The sequence below is a fragment of the Drosophila santomea genome, unplaced genomic scaffold (assembly GCF_016746245.2).
Source record: "Drosophila santomea strain STO CAGO 1482 unplaced genomic scaffold, Prin_Dsan_1.1 Segkk67_quiver_pilon_scaf, whole genome shotgun sequence".
NCBI classification, from domain to species: domain Eukaryota; kingdom Metazoa; phylum Arthropoda; class Insecta; order Diptera; family Drosophilidae; genus Drosophila; species Drosophila santomea.
In genome coordinates, this window is record NW_025318999.1 from 23,341 (window position 1) to 34,622 (window position 11,282).

Sequence of the window (11,282 nt, forward strand, 5' to 3'; positions counted from 1 at the left end):
GATACGAGCCGGTGGCATTGCTCGGGTGTTCCATGCGATCGCCTGAAGCCAAACTGGTGATCCGGGATCAAACCAGCCTCGTCCAGTACTGGCAACACTCTGCGCAGAAATACTCTTTCGAGTATTTTGGAGAGTATTGCCAGCAGACTAATCGGTCTATATGAGGCAAGATTGGCTTCAGGTTTTCCAGGTTTGAGGATGAGGATGACTTCTGCACGTTTCCATGATCTCGGGAAGTACCCTAGTGAGAAGCAGCTGTTGAAGATATTAGCCAACATCTGGGAACAAGGTGGAGGCATAATTTTGAGGGAAGTGGCGTCGATACGATCCAGTCCGGGGGATTTGCTGGCCTTTAGGGAGGCGATCTCCTGCGCAACCTCTTCAGTGGTGACGGGCTCTATCGGCAAGCTGGGTGGAGATGGACTCTCAAGGAACCTGGTGGTGGCAGCACGCTCTTCACCAGTGCATCTGTTGAATGGGGTGAAGGCAATCTGGAGGTGATCTGCAAATGCTTCTGCTCTTTCATCATCGGAACGGCACCAAGAGCCATCCGCTTTGCGCACCGGCGACGCCTTTTTTGCAGGCCTCCTGATGTGACGCGTGACATGCCACAGATTGTGTTGCGGGTTACCGGGTTCCAGCTCTTCAAGAAATCGATTGAATGAGTCCTGCCGTAGTGAACAAAGCTTGTCCTTAAGCTCCTTGGTGGCTCTGTTGAGTGCCGCTTTATCCCTTGGGTTGCGCGAGGAGAACCAGATACGTCTGAGGCGCCTCTTCTCCGCCACGAAGGCCGCAATTTCTGGAGACCAAAGGTGGAGATCTCGCTCAGGTGTTCTCGGGGTAGTTGGAGGAGGAGGGTTGGCGAACTTAGCCGCATTGTGCATCTCCTCAGTGAGCGTCTTGATCGCCGCATCAATGTCACTTGGGGAGGAAAGAGGAGGATTCGGGTCCAGGGAGGATAGCATCCAGAAGGTGAATTTGGAGGAGTCGGTATGCTTCCCGGTGAGTCTTCTTGGCAGCTCTTTTTTGAGGACGGGGATATTGAGCAACATCTTTATTGCGCTGTGGTCAGATAGCAGCTTGTTGAAAGTGGTGCATGACAGTCTGGCTTGTCCTATGCCTTTGGAGATGGCAAAGTCCAAGAGGTCGGGAAGCAAGGCGGGGTTATTAGGCCAGTGGGTTGGCTCACCAGTGGAGTGGCAATCCAGTCTTCTGCTCTGCACGAACCTGTGGAGCGTTCTGCCTTTGGGGTTGATGGAGCGGGACCCCCACCAAGAATGTTTGGCGTTAAAGTCACCGGCTGCTATAAAGCGAGGTCCAAAGGACTCGAAAAACTCTTGAAAGTGAGTCTTGGTGACTGAGTGTCTGGGGGGGAAGTAGACCGCTCCAATGGTGATGTCCCCCTGAAGGCTGGAGATTCGTGCCAGGGCACACTGGGCCCATTCCTCCTGAAACGCAGGTAGCTCCGTGTACTGGATACCACTCCTGATGAGCATGGCTGCTCCTCCGCGCGCTCTGCCAGATGGATGGTTGGCGAGTATGACATCATAGCCGCTGATGTTGTAGTGGGATCTGGGACAAAAATGGGTTTCTGATACAAGGAGTATGTCAATCGCTTCCGTTTTTATGAGGTATTCTACCTCGGCTCTGCTCCTCTGCAGGCCGTTAGCATTCCAAATGACTATGTTCAGGCTTATTTCCATGTTTTGGCGTTGAGGATGGAAGCAATAAGCTGCGTCATTTGGGAGAACATTTTTTCCATCATGCTTTCAACCATTCCTTGAAAACGGGCAAACATTTGTTCCAAGTTACTGGATTGCGGAGCTTCAGGTGGGGTTTGGCGGTTTTTGTTGGGATCGGGTTGCTGTGGTGCTTGAGTAGACATAAGGGCGTCTTTATAGGACATATTGGAGATGTTTGGGATCTGGATGGTGCTGGGCTTGCTGGTAGATGTAGCCGGTCTGGGTTTGGGGGCTTGCTGTGCCTTGGCCTTCTTGTAGGCAGGGCATCCTCTGTATGAAGCGGGGTGGTCAGCTTGGCAGTGATGGCAGCATGCCTTCTCGTCCTCCTTCTTGGTGCATGACCTGGAGTCGTGTTGGCCAGCACATTTCACACAGCGGTGCTCGAGGAAGCAGTAGCGCTGAGTATGTCCAAACCCTTGGCATCTAAAGCACTGAGGCACGTCGTTGAACTTCTGGGGAGGCTCGATGGTGACTACCGACCTGCACAGTCTCCTGATTTGGTAGACCTCCTTATTGTTGCTGGCGGGTTCTATGTTGGCGAAGAATATCCCGAGTGGCTCCTTGGTTTTCCTACCAATAGGATTATGCAGGTCTCTGACCTTATGCCCTAGTCTTTCAAGTTCCTCTTGAATATCGTCACGATCGGCGGTGTGGTGTAATCCCTTGATTACGACTCTGTAGGCCCTCTCGTCTTTGGGCTGGAACGTGCGATGCCTTTTGTTTTGAGAAACGAGTTGCTTACGGAGCTCGGAGTACGACTCCTTATCAGGCATCATTACACGCACGTTGTTGTTGCGTTCCGATTTGTATGTGAAATCTTTGCTGGGACCCACGAGAGTCGTAATCATCTTGATCAGCGCAGAGATGTTGGTCACGTCCGGGATGAAGATCGGGGGTGGCTTGAATGTCCTCGGGGTAGGCTTGGGTTTGTCCGGGGTTTTGTTGGCAGCGGGTACGGGTACTTCGTCTGAGGTGGCTTGGTCGTCGTCGTCATTATCTTCCTCTTCGCTCGAGAGGATGGCAAACTGATTGTTTGCAAGCCTACGACGCGAAGCTGCACTGGTGCTGGGGGTAACGTCAAGTTCCTCCAATTGGGGCTTGCGCGCAGGCTTGCGCGCAGGCTTGCGCTTGACTTCACCGGGCTCCGAATGCGAGGTGCTGGAGTCACTACTGGTGCTGGACTCCCTTGATCTAAGGGCCTTCTTGCAGGGCGTTAATTTGCCTAGCTTGATGGCACGCGGGGGGGCCTGCCAGTCCATGGTGACGAGTGATGGGTAGAGGGGGGGGGGGAGCTGGGTACAGTTGGTACCACCACTGCACGTGGCTGCTGCTGTGTTAAAGGTGCTTAAATATGCGCTTGATGGAAACGACCAGATAACACGCACGCTCGAGTGTGCGTTAGTATTAGTGCGTGTCCGTTAGGCACGCGAGCTGAGCCAATCAGAGCGCGTGGCGATATCTCGCGACGCGGTGAACGGTACGAATAACGGAGGTAAAGAAACGCGAAACAATTTCTTGCTGGCGGTCCGCAGGCACGTCTGCACTCGTTGAGTGTTCGATCGCGACTGATCGATTTAGTGACGCATATGAAATTGTCCCCATCTACTAATGATAGAAATAAAGACTACGAAATTCTATCAGGTTGCCAAATAGCTTGTCATCAATTTAGTGACGCTAATGAAAGTGGTGTCCTTCTCTTATAATAGAAATTATAACTTTATTATGACTAAAGAAAAAATATATGAAATATTCGTATATTCTTATAGTATTTGAAAGAAACCCCAATACTATAGGTATATTAAATATAAAACATTCATATGAAAATAAAAAATATTTATCATATGAATACAGACAATATATAAGTATATTAAATTAAATAATATACATATTAAAAAAAATATATATATTATATGAATACAGGAAAAAATATATAAGTATATTAATTTAAATAATATACATATTAAAAAAATATATATATTATATGAATACAGGAAAAAATATATAAGTATATATAAATATTTATCATATTATAATAAAGGAAAAATTAATAAAATAAATATAATTTTATATATATAAAGGAAAAAATGATGGAATATTTCTATTTTCTATTAGTATGATATAAAAAAAACCCATACATATGAAAGGTTATAGTACTACTATACTATACTATACTACTATAGGTAGGCAGTGGTTGCCGACCATAGGGTAGGCAGTGGTTGCCTCTCGTATTGTTCGAAACTTATGTATTTATATGATTTCGACAATAATATAAGGAAATTAAATATTAATCATATGGAAATGAATATTTATCGTATGTATACATGATAAAATGATAAAATATTCCTATATTCTCTTAGAATTATACGAATAGCCAATATACGTGAAAGGTTATAGTAGTGTAAGCAAGGCTGGTACCGACAGAGGGTTCAAAAACTACTATAGGTAGGCAGTGGTTGCCGACCTCTCGTATTGTTCGAAACTTATGTATTTATATGATTTCGACAATATTATATGGAAATTAAATATTAATCATATGGAAATGAATATTTATCGTATGTATAAATGAAAAAATGATAAAATATTCCTATATTCTCTTAGAATTATAGGAATAGCCCATATACGTGAAAGGTTATAGTAGTGTAAGCAAGGCTGGTACCGACAGAGGGTTCAAAAACTACTATAGGTAGGCAGTGGTTGCCGACCTCTCGTATTGTTCGAAACTTATGTATTTATATGATTTCGACAATATTATATGAAATTAAATATTAATCATATGGAAATGAATATTTATCGTATGTATAAATGAAAAAATGATAAAATATTCCTATATTCTCTTAGAATTATAGGAATAGCCCATATACGTGAAAGGTTATAGTAGTGTAAGCAAGGCTGGTACCGACAGAGGGTTCAAAAACTACTATAGGTAGGCAGTGGTTGCCGACCTCTCGTATTGTTCGAAACTTATGTATTTATATGATTTCGACAATATTATATGGAAATTAAATATTAATCATATGGAAATGAATATTTATCGTATGTATAAATGAAAAAATGATAAAATATTCCTATATTCTCTTAGAATTATAGGAATAGCCCATATACGTGAAAGGTTATAGTAGTGTAAGCAAGGCTGGTACCGACAGAGGGTTCAAAAACTACTATAGGTAGGCAGTGGTTGCCGACCTCTCGTATTGTTCGAAACTTATGTATTTATATGATTTCGACAATATTATATGGAAATTAAATATTAATCATATGGAAATGAATATTTATCGTATGTATAAATGAAAAAATGATAAAATATTCCTATATTCTCTTAGAATTATAGGAATAGCCCATATACGTGAAAGGTTATAGTAGTGTAAGCAAGGCTGGTACCGACAGAGGGTTCAAAAACTACTATAGGTAGGCAGTGGTTGCCGACCTCTCGTATTGTTCGAAACTTATGTATTTATATGATTTCGACAATATTATATGGAAATTAAATATTAATCATATGGAAATGAATATTTATCGTATGTATAAATGAAAAAATGATAAAATATTCCTATATTCTCTTAGAATTATAGGAATAGCCCATATACGTGAAAGGTTATAGTAGTGTAAGCAAGGCTGGTACCGACAGAGGGTTCAAAAACTACTATAGGTAGGCAGTGGTTGCCGACCTCTCGTATTGTTCGAAACTTATGTATTTATATGATTTCGACAATATTATATGGAAATTAAATATTAATCATATGGAAATGAATATTTATCGTATGAATAATGGAAAAATATATTTAATTATATATGAATAAAGGAAATATTAATATAATATTACTGTATTCTCTTGATATATAAGAGAATATCCTATATGTTGGATGCCAAACAGAATTGAAAATACCCGTTTTGAGGACAGCGGGTTCAAAAACTACTATAGGTAGGCAGTGGTTGCTGACCTCCCGCTTTATATATTATATTGGTTACTTACAAATAAAGTATATTATTTTCCGTAAAAATTTGTTTCTCAGGTTCTTATGAACATTTGGGAACTTGGCTACGCGGTTAATAAAAATATACGCCCTTAGATGATATCGTTGAAACAACAGTCAAGTATTCTATTATAAATAGAATAACAAATCGTTTCCATATAACATCGTTAATTTTTAATGACAGCGGGTTTCAAAACTACTATTTAGGTAGGAAGGCACTGGTTGCCGACCTATCTCATTATATTGGTTACTTACAAATATAGTATATTATTTTCCGTACAAATTTGTTTCTCAGGTTCTTATGAACATTTGGGACTTGGCTCCGCGGTTAATAAGAATATACGCCCTTAGATAATATCGTTGAAACAAAAGTCAAGTTTCTATTATACATAGAATAACAAATCGTTTCCATATATTATCGTTAATTTTTTGACGGCAGGCATTATTATTTATTAATAATAATGAAGATAATAAACTAATAATTTATTACCACGCCATAAAAGGAAATATTATATCGTTACCCCGGTATAATAAATATATTGATATTATTACATTATGGAAAAATTACCAAATTTTATATATGAATATCATATGCGCTCGGTTTTATGTTATATATTACCAGAGAGTTATATGGAAAAAGATAAATTTTAAATTTATCATCAAAATGCAAATGATTTAACTCAATATTTATATTGGTTAAACAAAAATTATACATGTGTGGATACAATAATTATGTATGTTGGAAACAAAATAATATTTTAGAATGAAATATGTATAATATAAATATACAATATTATGGAAATATATATATATAATGGTATAAAACATGAATGGAATTTACGAATACGAATGCTATATAAAAATGGCCGTAATCGATTTAAAATAGATTTAATAAAAAACGGAAATTTATATAAAATGGAAATCTATAATATTTATATTACTTATTTCAATTCAAAAAATATGAATGAAATATGAAGAAAGAAACATTATTCTGGTTGATCCTGCCAGTAGTTATATGCTTGTCTCAAAGATTAAGCCATGCATGTCTAAGTACACACGAATTAAAAGTGAAACCGCAAAAGGCTCATTATATCAGTTATGGTTCCTTAGATCGTTAACAGTTACTTGGATAACTGTGGTAATTCTAGAGCTAATACATGCAATTAAAACATGAACCTTATGGGACATGTGCTTTTATTAGGCTAAAACCAAGCGATCGCAAGATCGTTTTATTGGTTGAACTCTAGATAACATGCAGATCGTATGGTCTTGTACCGACGACAGATCTTTCAAATGTCTGCCCTATCAACTTTTGATGGTAGTATCTAGGACTACCATGGTTGCAACGGGTAACGGGGAATCAGGGTTCGATTCCGGAGAGGGAGCCTGAGAAACGGCTACCACATCTAAGGAAGGCAGCAGGCGCGTAAATTACCCACTCCCAGCTCGGGGAGGTAGTGACGAAAAATAACAATACAGGACTCATATCCGAGGCCCTGTAATTGGAATGAGTACACTTTAAATCCTTTAACAAGGACCAATTGGAGGGCAAGTCTGGTGCCAGCAGCCGCGGTAATTCCAGCTCCAATAGCGTATATTAAAGTTGTTGCGGTTAAAACGTTCGTAGTTGAACTTGTGCTTCATACGGGTAGTACAACTTACAATTGTGGTTAGTACTATACCTTTATGTATGTAAGCGTATTACCGGTGGAGTTCTTATATGTGATTAAATACTTGTATTTTTTCATATGTTCCTCCTATTTAAAAACCTGCATTAGTGCTCTTAAACGAGTGTTATTGTGGGCCGGTACTATTACTTTGAACAAATTAGAGTGCTTAAAGCAGGCTTCAAATGCCTGAATATTCTGTGCATGGGATAATGAAATAAGACCTCTGTTCTGCTTTCATTGGTTTTCAGATCAAGAGGTAATGATTAATAGAAGCAGTTTGGGGGCATTAGTATTACGACGCGAGAGGTGAAATTCTTGGACCGTCGTAAGACTAACTTAAGCGAAAGCATTTGCCAAAGATGTTTTCATTAATCAAGAACGAAAGTTAGAGGTTCGAAGGCGATCAGATACCGCCCTAGTTCTAACCATAAACGATGCCAGCTAGCAATTGGGTGTAGCTACTTTTATGGCTCTCTCAGTCGCTTCCCGGGAAACCAAAGCTTTTGGGCTCCGGGGGAAGTATGGTTGCAAAGCTGAAACTTAAAGGAATTGACGGAAGGGCACCACCAGGAGTGGAGCCTGCGGCTTAATTTGACTCAACACGGGAAAACTTACCAGGTCCGAACATAAGTGTGTAAGACAGATTGATAGCTCTTTCTCGAATCTATGGGTGGTGGTGCATGGCCGTTCTTAGTTCGTGGAGTGATTTGTCTGGTTAATTCCGATAACGAACGAGACTCAAATATATTAAATAGATATCTTCAGGATTATGGTGCTGAAGCTTATATAGCCTTCATTCATGGTGGCAGTAAAATGTTTATTGTGTTTGAATGTGTTTATGTAAGTGGAGCCGTACCTGTTGGTTTGTCCCATTATAAGGACACTAGCTTCTTAAATGGACAAATTGCGTCTAGCAATAATGAGATTGAGCAATAACAGGTCTGTGATGCCCTTAGATGTCCTGGGCTGCACGCGCGCTACAATGAAAGTATCAACGTGTATTTCCTAGACCGAGAGGTCCGGGTAAACCGCTGAACCACTTTCATGCTTGGGATTGTGAACTGAAACTGTTCACATGAACTTGGAATTCCCAGTAAGTGTGAGTCATTAACTCGCATTGATTACGTCCCTGCCCTTTGTACACACCGCCCGTCGCTACTACCGATTGAATTATTTAGTGAGGTCTCCGGACGTGATCACTGTGACGCCTTGCGTGTTACGGTTGTTTCGCAAAAGTTGACCGAACTTGATTATTTAGAGGAAGTAAAAGTCGTAACAAGGTTTCCGTAGGTGAACCTGCGGAAGGATCATTATTGTATAATATCCTTACCGTTAATAAACACATTTGTTATAATACAAATAAATTGAATTTACCAAAATACCAAATTACAAAAGCATATGATATATGAATGATGAGATTACTTTAGAAATGCACATGATTTATGATTATTTGCAAATGCGTTTATATATGAATATTATCTAACACAATAATATTCAATTGATTGATTTCTCAATGGAATCAAACAAAATATTGATATATTTATATAATAAATAAATGTGGCTGGCAACCACAAAGGTAATGTGATTGGGGACCACATTACCACATATGTATGTTAAAAGTGACTGGTGACCACATTTTAACATTTCTATTAAAACTTAATGTTGTGTGATGGGTATCGTTGGCTCACAACATTAAATTAAATAAACGGCATTCAAATAAAAATAAACAATGTATTTCCTAATAATTCGAACATTCGAAATCAAATAAAAATGGTAACAAAAAATTTGTGTGTATATGGACCATAATATACACGCGTTGCGAATATGTATTGTTCATCTAAGTTATGAGCATACGTTGGCTAATGCAACAACCTAAAATATACAATGTTGTACCTGGCATCCATCAGGTTAATGTTTTATATAAATTGCAGTATGTATCGCCCATATTGGTTAAATACAAATAAAATATAATTACATGATACATAATGCTTATATGAAACTAAGACATTTCGCAGCATTTATTTTAGGTATAAAAATACATTTATTGAAGGAATTGATATATGCCAGTAAAATGGTGTATTTTTAATTTCTTTCAATAAAAAAACTATTGACAATATATAGAAATAAATTATAAAACTCTAAGCGGTGGATCACTCGGCTCATGGGTCGATGAAGAACGCAGCAAACTGTGCGTCATCGTGTGAACTGCAGGACACATGAACATCGACATTTTGAACGCATATCGCAGTCCATGCTGTTATGTACTTTAATTAATTTTATAGTGCTGCTTGGACTACATATGGTTGAGGGTTGTAAGACTATGCTAATTAAGTTGTTTATAAATTTTTATAAGCATATGGTATATTATTGGATAAAATAATAATTTTATTCATAATATTAAAAACTATATATGAAAAACATTATCCTCACATTTGGATGTGAAAAACGAAGAGAAATATTTTCTTTTTCAATCAAATAATACTGAGAAATGTCTAGCATAAAAAATTGAATTATTTTTCATCTAGGATTGTCTCTTATTAATGATTCGAAAATAGAAAAAAACTTGGTTATATTATTATTCTTCGTTGGTTCGTTAATGGATAATACTATGCTACAAGAAATAATGGATATATTACAACGAATTTATTAAAATGTTTTATCATTATATATTAAGAATTAATGGCAATAAAAAGTTATATACAACCTCAACTCATATGGGACTACCCCCTGAATTTAAGCATATTAATTAGGGGAGGAAAAGAAACTAACAAGGATTTTCTTAGTAGCGGCGAGCGAAAAGAAAACAGTTCAGCACTAAGTCACTTTGTCTATATGGCAAATGTGAGATGCAGTGTATGGAGCGTCAATATTCTAGTATGAGAAATTAACGATTTAAGTCCTTCTTAAATGAGGCCATTTACCCATAGAGGGTGCCAGGCCCGTATAACGTTAATGATTACTAGATGATGTTTCCAAAGAGTCGTGTTGCTTGATAGTGCAGCACTAAGTGGGTGGTAAACTCCATCTAAAACTAAATATAACCATGAGACCGATAGTAAACAAGTACCGTGAGGGAAAGTTGAAAAGAACTCTGAATAGAGAGTTAAACAGTACGTGAAACTGCTTAGAGGTTAAGCCCGATGAACCTGAATATCCGTTATGGAAAATTCATCATTAAAATTGTAATATTTAAATAATATTATAAGGATAGTGTGCATTTTTTCCATATAAGGACATTGTAATCTATTAGCATATCCCAAATTTATCATAAAATATAACTTATAGTTTATTCAAATTAAAGTGCTTGCATTTTAAAACAGAATAAATGTTATTAATTTGATAAAGTGCTGATAGATTTATATGATTACAGTGCGTTAATTTTTCGGAATTATATAATGGCATAATTATCATTGATTTTTATGTTTATTATATGCACTTGTATGATTAACAATGCGAAAGATTCAGGATACCTTCGGGACCCGTCTTGAAACACGGACCAAGGAGTCTAACATATGTGCAAGTTATTGGGATATAAACCTAATAGCGTAATTAACTTGACCACTAATGGGATTAGTTTTTTAACTATTTATAGCTAATTAACACAATCCCGGGGCGTTCTATATAGTTATGTATAATGTATATTTATATTATTTATGCCTCTAACTGGAACGTACCTTGAGCATATATGCTGTGACCCGAAAGATGGTGAACTATACTTGATCAGGTTGAAGTCAGGGGAAACCCTGATGGAAGACCGAAACAGTTCTGACGTGCAAATCGATTGTCAGAATTGAGTATAGGGGCGAAAGACCAATCGAACCATCTAGTAGCTGGTTCCTTCCGAAGTTTCCCTCAGGATAGCTGGTGCATTTTAATATTATATAAAATAATCTTATCTG

At 38.2% G+C, this 11,282-nt stretch overlaps 2 non-coding genes across 2 annotated transcripts; both read left to right on the plus strand.

Annotated features, from left to right (window-relative positions):
* The first annotated feature begins 6,701 nt into the window (after positions 1-6,701).
* On the plus strand, positions 6,702-8,696 carry LOC120457619. Its single transcript, XR_005617053.1, has one exon. It is a non-coding gene; the product is annotated as a small subunit ribosomal RNA (ribosomal RNA).
* Positions 8,697-9,517: 821 nt separating this feature from the next.
* Positions 9,518-9,696, plus strand: LOC120457618. The gene has a single exon (XR_005617052.1). It is a non-coding gene; the product is annotated as a 5.8S ribosomal RNA (ribosomal RNA).
* Positions 9,697-11,282: the final 1,586 nt, after the last annotated feature.